The sequence below is a fragment of the Trachemys scripta genome, chromosome 1 (genome assembly GCF_013100865.1).
Source record: "Trachemys scripta elegans isolate TJP31775 chromosome 1, CAS_Tse_1.0, whole genome shotgun sequence".
Lineage (NCBI taxonomy): Eukaryota > Metazoa > Chordata > Testudines > Emydidae > Trachemys > Trachemys scripta.
In genome coordinates, this window is record NC_048298.1 from 175,344,043 (window position 1) to 175,361,890 (window position 17,848).

Consider the following 17,848-nt stretch of genomic DNA (forward strand, 5'->3'; position numbering starts at 1 on the left):
GAATCATATAATTTTCCTCTTTGAGGACCCAGTCCAGCTAAGCACTTAAACCCATGACTAACCTTAACATTTACTAATTAACATTGCAATTACCATTATTTATATTGTGGTAGTGCCTCTAGAGCACCAGCTGAGACTGGGGTCCTCTTATGCTACATTCTGTACATACAGAATAAGAAAAAGTCCCTGCCCTATAGAATTTATAGTCTAAATAGACAAGACAGACAAATGGTCGGAGAAAGAGCACACCTACTATTATCCCCATGTTACAGATGGGGAACGGAGGTACGGACAGATGACGTGATTTGCCCAAGGTTGCACAGAAGAGACTGTGGCAGAGCCAGGAGCTGAACCCAGATTGCCCAAATCTCAGTACAGTGCACAAGGGCATTCTTCCTTCCTGATGTGGTATGCACTGTTGTCACGTTATTGATTTTAAACTGGGACCATATAGAACATGGATGCAACCAAAGCCCTGTAGTGGCACCAAATCTTGCATAAAGGGGGTCAAAGGAGGTGTCTAAGACATGGTTATGGTTTGCTGGTTATAATTATGCTGGCTATATGTGTGTATCAATTTTGTAGTTGAAGTTATGAATATTGGCTCTATACTGTCTGTATTTCAAACTTATGCTATGCTACTGGGAAACATCCTAGACAAGTTGGTGTTAGCTCTTCCTAGCCTGCTTGATGGCCCATTAAGGACCATCAGCTATACAATTGACCCATTGAGAGAAGGCAGATATGCCTTGCAACTCAGCAAAGTAGGCAGGGACTGGCCCATGTGACTCCAGACTCCATTTTGCTGTAATTTTTCACAGTAAGGACAAAGAGGTGTTCTTACACCTGGAAAGGACTATAAAAGGCTGATGCCTCTCCTCCATCTGGTCTTCAATCCTGCTTCTTACCTCTGAAGGAACTTTGCTACAAACTGAAGCTCTAAACAAAGGACTGAGGACCCATCCCAGCCAGGGATGTATTCCAGAGACTTGATTTGAACCTGCAGTTTATTTCATCACTGCTACAAGCCTAAACCAAGAACTTTGCCATTACTGTATGTAATTGATTCCATTTAACCAATTCTAACTCTCATCTCTATCTTTTTCCTTTTATGAATAAACCTTTAGATTCTAAAGGATTAGCAACAGCGTAATTTGTGGGTAAGATCTAATTTGTATATTGACCTGGGTCTGGGGCTTGGTCCTGTGGGATCAGGAGAACCCTTTTTCTTTTAATGGGGTATTGGTTTTCATAACCATTTGTCCCCATAACGAGTGGCATTGGTGGTGATACTTGGAAACTGGAGTGTTTTAGGGAATTACTTGTGTAACTTGTGATTAGCCAGTGGGGGTGAGACCAAAGTCCTCTTTGGCTGGTTTGGTTTGTCTTAGAGTGGAAAAACCCCAGCCTTGGGCTGTAACTGCCCTGTTTTAAGCAATTGGTCCTAAATTGGCACTCTCAGTTGGGTCCCGCCAGAACGCCTCGTTACAACTGTATACAGGCGAGGAAGAGGAAAGGTATACTAATAAATGGAGGCACCAATTAACTGAATTATATAACTGAGTGGGGAGAGGAAGGAAATTGAAGCCCTGTGGAGTAGGGGGTAGGATTATGGAACTGTAGCAACATTTTTAACCTATGAACTTTTCTTTCATACATTGGGTGCATGACTGCCAGAACTCTGCACTGAAAGGTGTTTATTATAATCTTTGGTTTAGTTCCATGGGGAGAGTCTATAAAAATGGTGTGAATCTCTCTTTGTTTGATTTAATCTGGGTTGTTGGAAAAACAGTTGTATCCGTTTGTTTCTGGAGATAAAAGTGTATATAGTGGAAAATAATGTACTGTGCCACTTGAAAACAATTCACAGCAGCAGATATTTCCAGTGCAGATCAGATGGTGAATTTCTGATCTGAAATTTGGATTAGAAGCAGATACTTTATATAATATAGCAGACAGCTCAAACTGAAGCTAATTTGCTACTTGAATATTTTTATTTAGAATCCTGTGTTCCTTCAAGAATTGCCACTTGATAGTTACTTCACACACTAATCGAGATTAATTTGGACAGTATTTGTGGCTAGGCAACAGATTGTATGTTTTATAACTAAGCAACTGAAAATTAATAGCTAGCTTTTCAGAGGAGTTAGGATTGGAAGTGAGAAGTAGTCCAATTTGTGATTTGGATTTACGGTAGTTTTGTATGCTTTTAAACACTTCTGCGATTTGGAAGTTACTGCATTGAATGTCCATTGCAGTTTACATTGTCTTGTATCAGATGATGTAAAGAAAATCAGAGTTACTAGTATGTCTCTGGCCGTCGTACAGTTACATTGGAGCTCTCACTGTGAGTTATCTATGTTTTACCTGTATTGGAAGAGGAGTTTTGTTACCGTAATACTGGCAGTGCAGATTGCTAAATTAAATCTGTTTCTACTTGGAAAGCATATGGCGGTGTTAGTGTGGCCGGGTATGAAGGATATGTTAGTTTTACTTAACACCTTTTATATCATGCCTACGGCCCTACCAAATTCATGGTCCGTTTTGATCAATTTCACAGCCAGCGGGTTTTAAAATTGGTCAGTTTCACGTTTTCAGATGTTTACACCTGAAATTCCATAGTGTTGTAACTGTGGGGTCCCAACCCAAAAGATACCTAGAGGTGAGTCTGATTCCCCACCCCTGGAGCAGCTGTGCAGGGGAAGGTTCAGTCCTGTCCCTCCCCAGCCTGGCCAGGACTTGCAGCTAGGAGTCCCTGGCTGGGGTGCTCGAAGCAGCACGGGGGGGAGATCAGATCTCACAAGGAAGGGCTTATTTCATGGTCCATGACATGTTTTTCATGGCCGTGAAATTGATAGGGCCCTAATTATGCTTATTGCTGTGGCACTAGCAGTCATTACGCTACATATAAAAACAAGTATCAATTAGGACTAGTTCTGTCTCATGAATAGCTCAATAGGCTCTGTGACCCTCTGAGCCATAATTCCTTCCCTACTTCCTCCTTGTTCCCTGGGGGTAGTCATCTACCGCTAGCCTGAACCAGCGTGAAATTACTTCTCCACACCTCATGCTGGCTCAGATGCATTGAATAGATGAAGCCAAAACTCCATACATTCTCCACCTCTTTAGAGAGTGTGCAGATGAGTATTAGTGCCACTTAGTGCTAAGCACCCAGAGCTAAGGTCCAGGTGGCTTGTGTAACAAGGAATTAAAGATCCCACTTTCACACTCTACTTTCAAAGTGTGGCCATTTGTGGTCATTGTCGGTATAGGAATCAATTAAAGCTTTGGGGTGGAAGGAAGGCAGGCTTTAGTGGGAGTCTTAAATTTTTCAGCCAGTGGGTTGGGCAGGAATGAATTTGGGCAGGAATGATGAAACTTAAGAGACGGACAAGAATTAACCCCCTGGAACCAAACAGTCTTAAACGTAGTGAAGTCCAGATCTAAACTTCACTGCTGGCCTCCCTCTAGAATGGGCTGATTCAAAATGTTGGATACAGACATCCCCACCTTGTGGACAAGCTTGAATACAGATAAAAACTTTGGGCCCAGACCTGTTCCCTTTAAAATCAATGATACTTGCCACTGAGGGCAACTGGAACAAGAATGAACTTGTTTGAAGCTTAGTCCCAAGTTCAGTTAAAATGCAGTTGATTGTAGATGAAAATAATTAGCCTTTGATTCAGTCATACAAAAATTCTATGTCCCATCCCAGTCTCTCTTTCTGATAGCCCCAGCGAGGACCTATTATTTGGGCTCTGCGGGAGGTTAATATTATATAAGAAGAAGAAAAGGACATAGTCAAGTTTAAGGCTATTATTGAAATAGGCAAAAAAATGTTTCTGCATGTGTGCTGTCCTAGGTCAGACACCCTTTTCAGCAATGAATACAGGAATATGAAAAGTGACAGGGAGACTTAGACCTCCAAATTGCTTAGATGGAATGAGGTCAAGTTTGGCAAAATGCATTAAAATCAATTATTTTTTAAATGACCTCTCCAGCTGATTATAACGTGCCACATGGTAGGTATTACATCACTCCTTTTTTGCAACCTTTACCAGTGCCCTAACACTAATTTGTATCTCTGATGCAATGACAGCTGTTTAGATGTGTTTTCAAGGCAGGTAATATAAATATCTATTTTCACTCTCTCTATATATATAATATAATCACTGTGTGTTGTTGATGTCTGCCAATTTGCTTCTGTGGGATGGGTGGGGGGAATCTAATATTTTTGTCAGGAATGTAAAACAAAACATAACATGAACACCAGATTTTGTATCTTTTGAACACAGAAGGAGTTGTGTACAAAAGACACAGACACCAGAAAATATGTTGGCAGGTCCTGATAAAAGGACTATGGGACCTCAAGGCCACAGCTATTTAGGGAGCCCTGAAATCCCGGGACACTGCTACTACATATTAAAGCTGAATTCCAGAGCTAGAATAAAAACTGAGTTATTCACAGATTTGGTTTCCAAATGAGCCAGCCAGCCATGCTCTCTGTGTGCAGATATAAATAATGACACCTGAACTTTCATAAAACAAATGTTCTTTTCTTGAAATCCCCTAGCACTTCCTGGTTTGCTAAAGACATCCAAGTGTTTGTTTGTAGATAGCCTGTAATAAATAATATAATTAATAGCTTTCCTTATAAAGTCTCTTGGTCCCCACTGCTCCATTCCAAGGTGTTTAGGTCCAGGCCCAGATCCAGGAAAGCACCTAAGCACATATTTAGCTTATGCATATTAGCAGTTCCATTGAAGTTACGTGCTTAAAGGTAAGCATGTGATTTGCTAGATCAGGCCTTGGTGCACTATATAGACAAGTAAATATAAAATCTGCATGCAGCAGTACACAAACAGAATGATGAGAGATATATTCTATTTTCTGTGATAACCTATTTGGGGATTTGATGAATCCCTGAAATGGAGTCAATGTGTACAGCAAGGGTAGGCAACCTATGGCACGTGTGCCAAAGGCGGCACGTGAGCTGATTTTCAGTGGCACTCATATTGCCTGGGTCCTGGCCACCGGTCCAGCGGGCTCTGCATTTTAATTTAATTTTAAATGAAGCTTCTTAAACATTTTAAAAACCTTATTTACTTTACATACAACAATAGTTTAGTTATATATTATAGAGCTATAGAAAGAGGCCTTCTAAAAATGTTAAAGTGTATGACTGGCACGTGAAACCTTAAATTAGAGTGAATAAATGAAGACTTGGCACACCGCTTCTGAAAGGTTGCCGACCCCTGGCGTACAGAATTCCAGCCTCTCTGAGGCTCTTTGGAATTGGGTGTATCCTGACACGTCAAAATGTACAATAGGATCATTTAAATTAACAAATGATTCTGCTCACCACTGCACTCCCTTACATCATGGTTCACTACAGCTAAAAGACAGGAGGGTAAAGTGAAAACTGGCCAACAGAATGCCTAATAGCGAGATGGTCACAGTATACATAGCATGTCTCCTTATAGGGGTCAGAGGTAATTGTATAGTAGCCAACAAAAATGCATTTACATACACGTTAGGGGACAATATTGAAGTTCCATGGCTTGGGTTGTGGCTTAGGGAAAAGGGGCTGATCCACAAAGGGACTTAGGCTGAGTGTTGCACTGCCTAAACGTTTAGGCACCATGCTGCTTAGTGGAATTCACAGCCATGAGCTAAGTGCCCAGGCTCCCTATACAATATATGGGGAAAGATAGGTGCCTAAGAAAAGGATCACAGAAGCCCGCATGCTGGGCAGGGAGCTGCCTAAGCTAGCCAACAGGAAATACTTAGGAGAGAAGTATGGCTTGGACCCTGCTCATCTCAGAGAATTAGGTGCCTATCTCTGCTTAGGATTCATAGCCATGAACCCTCTCCTGGAGTTAGGTGTCTAAGCCAGGTCAGCCCTTTCTCATGGAAAATCTGAGGAAAAAGCGGTGATGGTGTGCCCCCTTCCCAATCCCCAAGTGGTTAGACTGGTAACCTGCAGTGTGGGAGACCAAGTAAGGTTCAAATCCCCACTCTGCCTGATTTGGAGCAGGGACCGGAACCTGGGTCTCCCAGACAAGTGTGCTAACCACTTGGCTATTGTCATTTTCTTTTTGGACCAATGAGTATTTTATATACAATGGAACATATTCAACAGGAGAGACCCACCCCAGAATACCCCATCACCTAGGATGCTCATTTGGGAGATGGGAGCCCTGGGTTCAAATCCTTGTTCCTTTTGGGCAGAATGGGGGTTTGAGCCTGGATCTCCCACATCCTGGGTGAGTACTCTAACACTGGATTATTGGGGATAGGGTCACTGCCACCTGCAGGCTAGGTTTTGGAATACCTAGTTTGACAATCCCACTGAGGCTTAGGCATGAGCTAGGCACCAAGCTGCTTTGTGACACCAGGACTAAGGTCTCTTTGCACATGGCCACTGGCAGAAACTTAGCTGTTTGTGGGGTTAGGCAGCAGCTGAGTAGGAGTTTTGAGGGTCTAAATATTGGATTTAAGTACCTAAAGTAGCAGGTAGACACCTAAATCCTTTTGCGGATCTAGCCCAAGGGTGTTTTTGTAGCAGCATGCATTTGTGACCTTCCCAAACCTGTTCAGGTAGGTAAAGCAGATGGTAAGAGAGGATATATTTATAAAACATGGAAGGAAGGGAAGATCTATTTTCTTACACATGATTACTAACTTCCATGTTACTATTATACACTACCAGGTAAATTGCCATGGCTCTGTTGAAATCAGTGGAATGATGACAATTTACGCCAGCTGAGGATCAGCCTCCAGATCTTTACCAGTATTAGCTAGTTATGTGGCTATGGCAGCCAGGTCTATGGATGGATCAGCAAACTCGGTTGGAAGGGCCTGTTTGGTAGCTGCTCCGAACTCTCTATTTTGTGAAGGAAATCCAAGTACTCTTTCGTCTTTAGCCTTTTTTTGCTCCAAGCATCATCCTATAGAGGAAAATATGGAAGAACTCTATATTATTGTATTAAGGAACAGAGCATGTGGCATTACTGTGGAAATCCTATTTCTTTAAAGGTGTGAGATAGTTTCTGAAAGCCATGCTCCGACATATTAGTGCTTAATATCTGCTATGAACCAGTCAATAATGATAATCTATGGTGATCTTTTATAAAATATTTTAGTTGGTTACATTATGAATTTGCAACTCTACTGCTTAACTGCTTAAAAACAAAAACCTAGTAAAAATAAAATAAAATAAATTGTAGTTACTGAAGTCTACCACCAGAGAGGGCTTTTGTTCTATTAAATATTAATGGCTAAATGGCAAATACATCAAAGGGAAACGTACAAAGAGCAGTGCTTACCTTCTTCTGCTCGTGTAAATGTCAAATTGGCAGTTTGTGCAGTAGTTATAATTGGATTTGGTCTTTATTATATTTATTCTACTTGTGAGTATTGAATTGTCCTTCTTCAGATACCAAGAGGAAAATAATGCATTGAAACGTCAATCGTTCATAAAAGTGGAAAAAATATAAAATTTAATCAAGTCCTTTTAATTACACATAGTGTTGCTTCAAGGATAATTGTCAAGATAATTTAGAAAATGGGCACAATTGAGATAAATTGGGGATAAACTATTCTATTGGATAAATGACAGGAAGCTAAGATGGGCCAGATTCTGATACCTTTTCACTGAATAGCACCTGACTTCACAGGTGGTCTCACGGGAGTCAATAGCTGTACCCTTGGTTTAAGGTGCTACTCAGCATTCGCAGGACTGTCAGAATGTGGCGCTATGGAACAGTGCACTTCTCATTGATTTTGAGGCTGTATAAAGACCAGGAGTTCTATGGGGATTACTAGGCCCAATTGATATTTCTTCTACTCTCCACCAAATGGCATGTGGCACACTAACTAAATATTGCTTAAATGCACAGAAGTAGCCATCCTTTTTAGACTTCAGATCATGCTCTATTTAATCACTCAGGTCTCTAAAGGGTTGCTTAAACGAGACGAACTCCTGTCCATACCTTAAGGTTTATTTTTAAATTGACATCATATTTATATTTTCTGAACATGGAAGTGCGCAGGCTTCTTGTTTTGTTTTTCTTTGCCTAAAAAGAGCTTGGGCAGTCTCTGTGAATGTGATATTTTTATATCTGATGGCTTATGTCCTTTAAGATACGTATCTGCTCTGCAGGTTTCCAGTAGATGAGGAGGCCTGGTACAGCAAATGCACAGGAGTGTAACTTTATTCATGTCTGCAGTCCCTTTGACTTCTGCAAAGAATTCTCAGCGCAGGCCCTCCCCCAACCCTCACTCTTTCTTCTCAGAGGAATGTTTGGAAATGTGGAGTCAAATTATATGCTAGATCTCTGCTAATAAAAATATAGGGATGAGTAGATGAAGAAAGCCTGGGCAGTTATTTTAACCTATTTACTATGGAATAAATACATTATGTTGTACAAACTGCAAGGTTTCCAGTCCTCTAGAGCCATTGGGCCTCATCCTGCATTCCTTGCAGAGTAGGGTTACCATACGTCCGGATTTTCCCAGACATTTCTGGCTTTTTGGTCCTCAAATTCCTGTCTGGGAGGAATTTCCAAAAAGCCGAACATGTCCGGGAAAATAATCCCAGCTTTGCTGGCATCCTTGCCCCAGTCCCGGGCTTACCTTAGAGCGTGCTCTGGCAGGCTGCGAGCTGCAGGTGGATTCCCCCCAGCGGCAGTGGGTGCTGCTGCTCCGAGACACCTCAGCTCTGTGCAGCTGAAGAGCCGAGCTGCCCGAGCGCTACCGGCTTCACGGTTTGCCGGGCAGCCCCCAGACCTCCAGCCCCCAACCAGGCGCTTCCCCAGCGCAGCAGCAGCCGGAGCCCAGGAGGGGAAGCGCCTGGCCAGGGGCGCAGGGTCTGGAGGTCTGGTGGCTGCCCGGCAAACCGTGAAGCCGGTAGCGCTTGGGCAGCTCGGCTCTTCAGCTGCACAGAGCTGAGGTGTCTGGGAGCAGCAGCAGCCACCGCTGCCGGGGAATCCGCCTGCAGCTCCCGCTTCCCGTCTCCGGCTGCTGCTGCGCTGGGGAAGCGCCCGGTGGGGGTGCAGGGCCTGGAGGTATGGGGGTTGCCCGGCCAACTGTGAAGCCGATAGCGCTCGGGCAGCTGTTTCGTGTGGCTGGGAGGGAGGAGGGGGAATGTGGGGCGCTCAGGGGAGGGGGTGGAGTTGGGGCGGGGACTTTGGGGAAGGGGTTGGAATGGGGTCGGGGAAGGGGCGGAGTTGGGGTGGGGACGGGGCCCCATGGAATGTCCTCTTTTTCCAATATTCAAATATGGTAACCCTATTGCAGAGTCAAAACTTCTGTGACTTCAGCAGAGTTTTGAACATACAAGAAATACAGATTCAGATCCGTAATGAAATCCTGCTCTAAATGTGGAGGTGCACTAGTTAAACCCACTTCCCTAAATCATCTGTCCTCTCATCTAGATTTCCCAGTGTGTCCCGTCCTGTTTGTCTGTCCATTAGATAGTCCCCAGGGCACAGACTGTCTTTAATATTGTGTATTGCACACTCCACAGCACATCGTTGGCACTAAGCAAATCATTAACAGAATAACCACCCGGAGGGTAATGTTTGTTCCTGAAAATTAAGGCTTTGATCTTGCCTTGGGAGCCACACACATCAGACTTGTGCCTTCAGCAGGATTCTGCATGAGTGCAGGAATCTGTGTTAGAGGCTCCCGAGGCATGATCAGGCCATAAATTGCTTCAGTTACTGAAAACTGCAGTCTTAGAAACGTATCTCTTCAAATGTGTTTAAACAAAACCTACCTCTGGGACCTAAGTTGACTTGAGTGTGATCCCTTCCTCTGTTGGCATTCAGGAGCATTACATTAGACATTGGGAGAGGGATTCTCGGGTCCTGTTATGACAGAAAATAGGGATCGACTTATTCACAATTATGTGTGATCAGATATGTATTTGGTGCTGAGCACCCACAACTCCCATTTACTTCAGTGGAGGCTGTAGATGCATTGTGTGTCTCAAGATTGTGCCCCGAGAGAGGAGTCATATTGCTGTGTGTGAAATAAAACTAGGCCCAACTCTGTGAGAAGCTAAACGCCTCTGGCAAGGGGCTGAGGGTTCCTGTCTCCCATTCACTTCACACAGGATCCTGTGCTTTATTTTTAAAGAACATTAAATAAGTCTTCCCCCTCTCTACGATATTCGCAGCCAGTGCTTTATACTTTTCCATGGTCTTTCCTCACCATTCTGATAATTGCAGGAATGTGTCGGATGGATGGTGCAGAAGGCATTCTTTGCTTCTGTCGGGCACTGCTCAGGAGTCATTAAGGCCCCAGTTCAGGAAAGCACATAAACATGTGCATCAGTTCATCCTTAATCAGGAAAGCATGCCAGGATGTACTTATAACATTAAGCATACGCTTAAGCTCTACCAACTTCAATGGGACTTGAGTACACCCTTAAAACTACACATGTGCTTACGTGCCTGAGGGCTGATTTTATAAAATCATGAGTGATGTGGAGAAAGTGGATAAGGAAAAGTTAGTTACTTATTCCCATAATACAAGAACTAGGGGTCATCAAATGAAATTAATGGGCAGCAGGTTTAAAACAAATAAAAGGACGTTCTTCTTCACGCAGCGCACAGTCAACTTGTGGAACTCCTTACCTGAGGAGGTGGTGAAGGCTAGGACTATAACCGAGTTTAAAAGAGAACTGGATAAATTCATGGTGGTTAAGTCCGTTAATGGCTAGTAGCCAGGATGGGTAAGGAATGGTGTCCCTAGCCTCTGTCTGTCAGAGGGTGGAGATGGATGGCAGGAGAGAGATCACTTGATCATTGCCTGTTAGGTTCACGCCCTCTGGGGCACCTGGCATTGGCCACTGTCAGTAGACAGGATACTGGGCTAGATGGACCTTAGGTCTGACCTGGTACGGCCATTCTTATATTCTTATGTTACTGCAGGTTCTGTTTACAGGATGAGTCAGTGCAGCTGAGTGAGCAGCCCTGGTCTGGCTGCAGGTTTGCTCACACAAGGCATGCTTTCCTGAAGCCTAAATGAACAAAGTAACACATTTAAAAGATTTGGAAGCCTAATTATCCACTGCTTATACTGTGAATATCAGGAGTTTCTTCACTTCTGTAAAACTCAGGTAAATCAGAGGAGGATCAGATCCCAAATGCACATGAAGGCTCCAAATCTAAGGATGTCTTTTCAATTACACTTTCATTTCCTGACACTTAGATCTGCCTTCATCTATTTTGATTCTCCCTGGCACAGCACTAAGCCATTGTTTCACTATAATGTCAGCAAGGGACGGGGAAGAAAATGATGCAATAGAGCAGCTATGCAGCACTCTTCCAGCACACCCCAATGACAGCTTTGGGGGATTAAACTGGAAATCGCAGGTTTACAGTAATTGCCTTGAAAATGTTGGTTTTATTTCTCTTTTACTAACATTTTAAGACAGGGCTTCCCATTTCAGTGTTGTTAGTCCACAGTCTCCCATAGGATAAAACGGGAGTTTGGATTCAAAGAAAGGCAGCTCAGGATAGAAGTGGTGTAAAGTTTGTTGTTTGCAAAATGTTTAGCTGGAATCGAATTCTGGGGGAAAGATGTGTCTGAGTTAAGTCTTTACAATGTCTGGAGCTTGAGGAAAGGGGAAAGAGCCTTCACACCACAGATCAGCAGAACTGGACATGTCTTTTCTTAAAGCTAAGAACATTCATCCTGCTATGTGTAATCAAGCACAGAGCTTGCTTTCCATTGTTGACTAAAGAGATTGTTTTGAACTGTGGACATCGGACAAGATTGCCATTAGATCCCAGCTATTTCAGAATGTATGGAGGTAAACTGCAGGGAGCTTCTTATGTTCAAGTACTTAGCATTGTACTCCAAGCTTCATAATCAGGAAATGAGAAAATTCACCCTGCAGGGCTTTTCAGTGACCACATTTTTGGGTTAATCATCTTTAGGAATAAAAGGCGATGATACTGTTTTATACTTCCATGATAGCACTCACCCTTGGAGGATTTAGCACTTCAAAAACATTAATGGATTAAGCTTGACAATAAAACTGCTTATTATTTCCAATTTTCAGAGGAGGAAACAAGCACAGAGAGGGCACTGGGAAGTGGCTTGCATGAGGTCATGCTGGAAGTCAGTAAGATCTAGGAACAGAACCCAACCATCAGGTCAGGGTCTCAGCCCTGCTCTGACCGCTTTGTATTGCTCCAGTGCTGCAGAGAGGTACTGGCTAAAGCCAGTGAAACTAGGCAGCTGTGGACTCCCTGGATATGGTACAAAAGGAGCAGGCATCTCCCACATGATCCTATCTGTGTCTTCCCATAGTGGGAGAGTGTCCCAAGGAATGTATAGTCACTGCCACCTCCACCCCTGCTGCCTTCTGCTTAGAGGCATTGTTGGATAGGGAGAGGTGCGTTGGAGTCATAGCCTGAGCTCAGTGCAATCCAGAAATGACCAAGTTGTTGTGTGGTCCCCTGGTCTAGAGCGGCCCCTAGGCTGTTGCAGGTTGGCCCAGAGAATCAGGGAGCCATGACAATTCCACGATACCCCCCACCATTGTACCCACAGCTTAGGCAGAGATGTCAGAGTGGGAGCATCAGGTAATCGAAGCAGATGATGAATCTGGCCAGTTCTATCAGCATTTCCTTAGCAGAGATAAGAGTGGGATGAATTAGGGGAGATACGTTCTTTTTTTCTGTTTAAATGCAAAATGTTAAAGATGCCCTATCTAGGAGACATAATAATGTACTACACACACAAAAGCTACCTTAAGGTTGTAAAGTCAAGTCCTCAAAAGTTAGGAAATGCCCGAATTAAGGTTGCCTTCACCATAATTCAGCTCCCTTGTGCATATGCCTTAAGACACAGTCTGTAATTACATGATCACCTGTTATTTTTTTCCATAGGATCCCTGCTTCACGAAGAGCACAAGAATGAAGGCTGCTCGCATAATGAGTAGCTATTCAATATTTTTCTCCTCTTTGTTCAATGTGGAACCATAGAATTTATTTACTGCACTCTAGTCAAACCCTGCTCTGAAGACAGAATTACTAATTTCTTCATTGTCTCCTCTAGGGTGCTCTCCACTTTAGTACCTGAAGGCTGCACATTTATTAATGAATTTATTTTCATAACACCTCTGTGAGGTGAGGTGTTATCTCCATTTTATAGATGGGAACCTGAAGCAGAGAGTTTAAGGTCTAAGGCAGGGGTCGGCAACGTTTGGCATGCGGCTTGCCAGGGTAAGCACCCTGGCGGGCTGGGCCAGTTTTATTTACCTACTGACGCGTCAGGTTTGGCCGATCGCGGCCCCCACTGGCTGCGGTTCGCCGTCCCGGGCCAATGGAGGTGGCAAGAAGCTGCGGCCAGCACATCGCTCGCCCGCGCCGCTTCCCACCGCCCCCATTGGCCCGGGATGGTGAACCGCATCCAGTGGGGGCCGCGATCAGCTGAACCTACCGCGTCAGCAGGTAAATAAAACTGGACCAGCCCGCCAAGGTGCTTACCCTGGCGAGCCGCATGCCAAACGTTGCCGACCCCTGGTCTAAGGTATCCACTAATTTGAGATGTCTTGGACCTGTTTTTTCAGAGAACCTAGCATTATATACTACTTTTAAATGGTCAAAGCAGAGTTTTTGATGCTTAGGCCTTATTTACTGCATGCTGGTAAAATCCTTCTCTGAAGACATACATATTAATCTCCTCACTATAGACCACTTGAAATGCTCGAAGCACAATTCCCACTGACTTTAGTTGCAGCTGTGAGTGCTCAGCACTTCTGCAAATTGGACCCTAGGTTTCAAGTTAGACACCCAGAAACTGAGGAACAAAAATTAGTGATCAACTGTGGAAAAATCTCGATTAAATGACTTGCCCAGCATCACATAGGAACTCTGTGGCAAAGGCAGGGATAGAATCCAGCTTTCCAGGGTAGCCTTGAACTGCCTTAACTAGGAGGCTGTCCTTTCTCTTCCCTCAATTCCCTACCTCATTCACTGTAGGCCTTCCAACTTCTTCAGCAAATGAGGCAGGAGTCCTACAAACAACAGCCTCCTTCACTATTCAGCCCTGATTCATTTCCAGAACAGGACCATCCTGTGCTTTGAATAATGCAGGTGGTCCAGTGGAAGAAAAAACAGTATGTGATCATATAATTAAAGATTGTATTGCATATGCACAAGGGGGCTCAATTAAGGGTTTTCTATCTTTTGAGTGCTTGACTTTGCAACCTTAATAATGGTGTGTGTGTGTGTGTGTGTGTGTGTGTGATTTACTAGGTTTAAAAAAAAGCCTAGGAATTCCATAATGTGGCATCATATTTGTTATGTTCACAACAGACATAAAAAGAAGTTAGATTAAAAACGTAAGTATTCTTGCTGGAAAGTTGCAGCATAACTCTACTTTATTTTTTGGAATTCAGATCAATAATACTCAAGGACACCAAACAAAGAGAGACAAAGCAGGCTGCTCCCTAAAACAGCGGCACAACTCACCCCGCCTGATTGTTAATCTCAGATGCTTCACTACAGAGCCACCTACCTTGTAAGTGGGACTAGGAGCAACACCTGATTCCCCCCTTCTCCCTTAAAGTGATAGCTTGCAATTCCAGCACAGTCCTCAATACACCAAAATAATGATACCCACATGGGTCATCAGCAGGGCTGGGACCTTAAGCACATAGATCTCTGCCACTTGAGCTAACAGATTAACTGACAGCAGTAGTAGGTTGTCATTCTCTAGGTGGACCAACACTAGAAGGGGATTGGACAGTGGCCAGAGGGTTTCACAGATATATGCTGACAGCAGAGGAATGGTGAGACTCTGGTTCCATTCTGGAGGGGAATATGCTCTAGTTGGCACAGAATTTTCACCTCAAGCTCAATGCCTTTATTCCCATCCCCTCAAACCTGTCTTTGTCCCAGTCGTGTCTCTTCTCCACTCATCCCAGAACTTCCTCATCCCAGCCCCATTCTCCTCACTTAGCCAGTCCTAGTCTGCACTCCACAGGCTTCTCATTCCAGACCCAGTCTCTTTGCCTAGCCATTCTCAGTTTCCCCTTCTGGCTTCTCTTCTGATTTGTCTCTTTCTACCCCACTCTGGCCTCCAGTTCCCTCCTGTCCACTCCCATTTTCCATACACATTAGCTCCTAGCCTCCATAGCCCTCCCTGAACTTCTTGTCCAATCTGTGTCCCCTCCCCTCATGACTTCTTGTTCCAGTCTCTTTGCCCAGCCATTTCTAGTTCCCACTTGCACACCTGCTCTACATTATATCTGTCACCCCTCACCTCTTTCTCCCACCGTGCTGGTTCTTAGTCCCAGTCTCTTTACCCAGCCAGTCCAAATCTCTACCTCTGGCTCCTTATCCAGTCTCAGTCCCTACTGTTTCCCTTCCCAGCTCCCAGTCGCTTTGCCCAACCAGTCCCAGTTTTCCTCTCCCGTCCCCCCACCCTCAGGATCCAGTCCCAATTTTCTCCCCACTTGGCTTCGTTGGGCTAGATCCACAAATGGAAGCTGTCCCCTCTGTTTTCAAATCAGACAAGAGCTGGATTTACACATAATACAGGACTTCAATCTCTGTTTTACAATTTAACTCTAAAGTCAATAGGATTTGCCTCCATAATAACAATTTAAAGAATACTAAATTTGAGCAGATAAAAACAAGAACTGACCTTCAGTATTAAGGCACAATGAAACACTCCCACAACTATTCCTTAACAGGGCCTGATAAAGTCTTGTTAAAGATGAGTATGAACTGTGAATTCCTTGTTGTTACCAGCCTGTGCCACTACTGAAACATTTTTGAAAAGCAACTTTGGCTGGTGAATACAATTAGTATATGGTTGATGTCCGTACACAGAAAACTTTATTCTATTTGCATCCAAATGTTAACTATTAGTGAGTTTAAAATACTTTTTTTCTTAATGAGATAAGCAGAAGTTTTGTATCTCCTGTGTCTTATGTATGTTATGGCAGCAAGAGAAAAATCATATAATACAAAGCATGAAGAGTTGTGAGTTCTGTTTTGGAGAAAATTACTGTATAGATTATAAGAACAAAGGAAACAAAAAGAAATTAGGTTAGAATATGATGTACCAGTAGGCATGCATTGTTTATACCAAGTAGTTAACATTTTGAAACCTGAGTAACTAAAGTTAGGCAGTTAAATATGATATATGTACTATACAAAGGCACAACTGATTTCAGGGCAGAACCAGAACCCAAGATTTCTAGCTACCACTCTTATGGTGCAACTGTTAAAAGACATACCATCACAGTACTGGTATTGATGATGGATGGGATTTTCACAAACATCTAAGTAACTAACATATATGTGACTTTCAATGGGAGCTGTGCTCCTAAATTACTTTGGCACTTTTGAAAAATCCCACCCACTGTTCTGATCTAACACAATCCTACCCACTGTTCTGATCTAACACAATTGGATGTAGCTGGATGTCCTTCTATTCAACAAGAAAGTAGAAATTCTGCTACAAGATTCTTTTCTTGATGGCAATTTACCAGTGATCTGAATTTGATATTCTTTTCCTTTTGAGTGAGTGCTTTTGCATAAACCATAGTCCAAAACTCAACATCTTTTTAACTTCTGATTTGTTCATTATTTTAACAAGTACGAAAATATATTCCCAGGTCTCTCACAAAAGCCAAATTGCCTTGAGTATTTGTCATAATGAAGGCAAAAATAATTGGCCATGAACAACAGGGACAATAGTACGGATTTGTGCAGAGTCTCCATGGAAAATCTAAAGTGATTCAGTTGTTTCTTTTGAGCTGCTCAATTGTTGCGTATTTGAGAGCTCAAATTCTGAGAGTTATTGTGTGGCTCTCATTTCAGAGAAAAACACATCCTTGTACATTGTGATCCATGTCTCCAACCTTCCCCATGAGTAAATCCTTCAAAATGCAGCTAATGTTATTAGAGACAACACTTAAAGGTGATGAAATTCTCTGTGAACATGGCTGTCACCTGGAAGGAAATGAATGTCTTTGTGTTTAATTTTGAAACAATTGTTGTCTGGTATTGGACAAGTTCTCTTTCTGTGCCGAGTTATTTCAACTTAAGGCTATGTCTTCACTGCACAGCTATAGCAATGTAAAAACACACCTTGTTATCTCCATTTAAAATCCTGGTGGAGACAAGGGACAGTAATTCTTTCCTCGATGTGTAGCTAGGAGAGGTCAACGCTAATCCCCCCCCATTTTAGGTTGACTGTGACAAGCTACCTCAAATTAAAACCTCTAAAGTGCCTTGTCTCCATTAGGATTTCACATCAAAATAGCTATCTTGGGGTAAAAACACACAGTTTTTGCACTGAAGACAAAGTCTAACTGTTAAAAGCAGAGAGAGCTCTATTGGACTGTAGCTGAAGTCTTTTTTTTTTTTTTTTTTTTTTCCAGCTGTTACTACTGCATGTGGCAGCTCAGTGCCTGCAGAATTGTAGTTGCCCTTTCTCTCTGGTTTTGGTTACGCAATAGGAATCAGGATTATGCACTAGGAGACAGTGTCAAGTTCCAGCCCTCAGAGTTGGTCAAAAAAACAGGAACAGTTTACACACGAAAATTCTCACACACCTTTTTGTTTGTTTGTTTTTTAATTTTTTGACCAGCTCCACTCTGACTCCCCAGTAACACAGGCTCTATAGAAATGCAAAAGCATCTTTTGGTGTCATTTATAAAATAAGTGGCCCCCATACCATTTGGGCTGAACTTGAACTGCTGGTTGATCACATGTTGTTGTCACATGCTCATGTGCAGCTTTGATGCTGCACTATGACTGCTCAGCTATTTTAAAGCCTTTGCTTTTCAAATAGCTATGGGCATGTGACT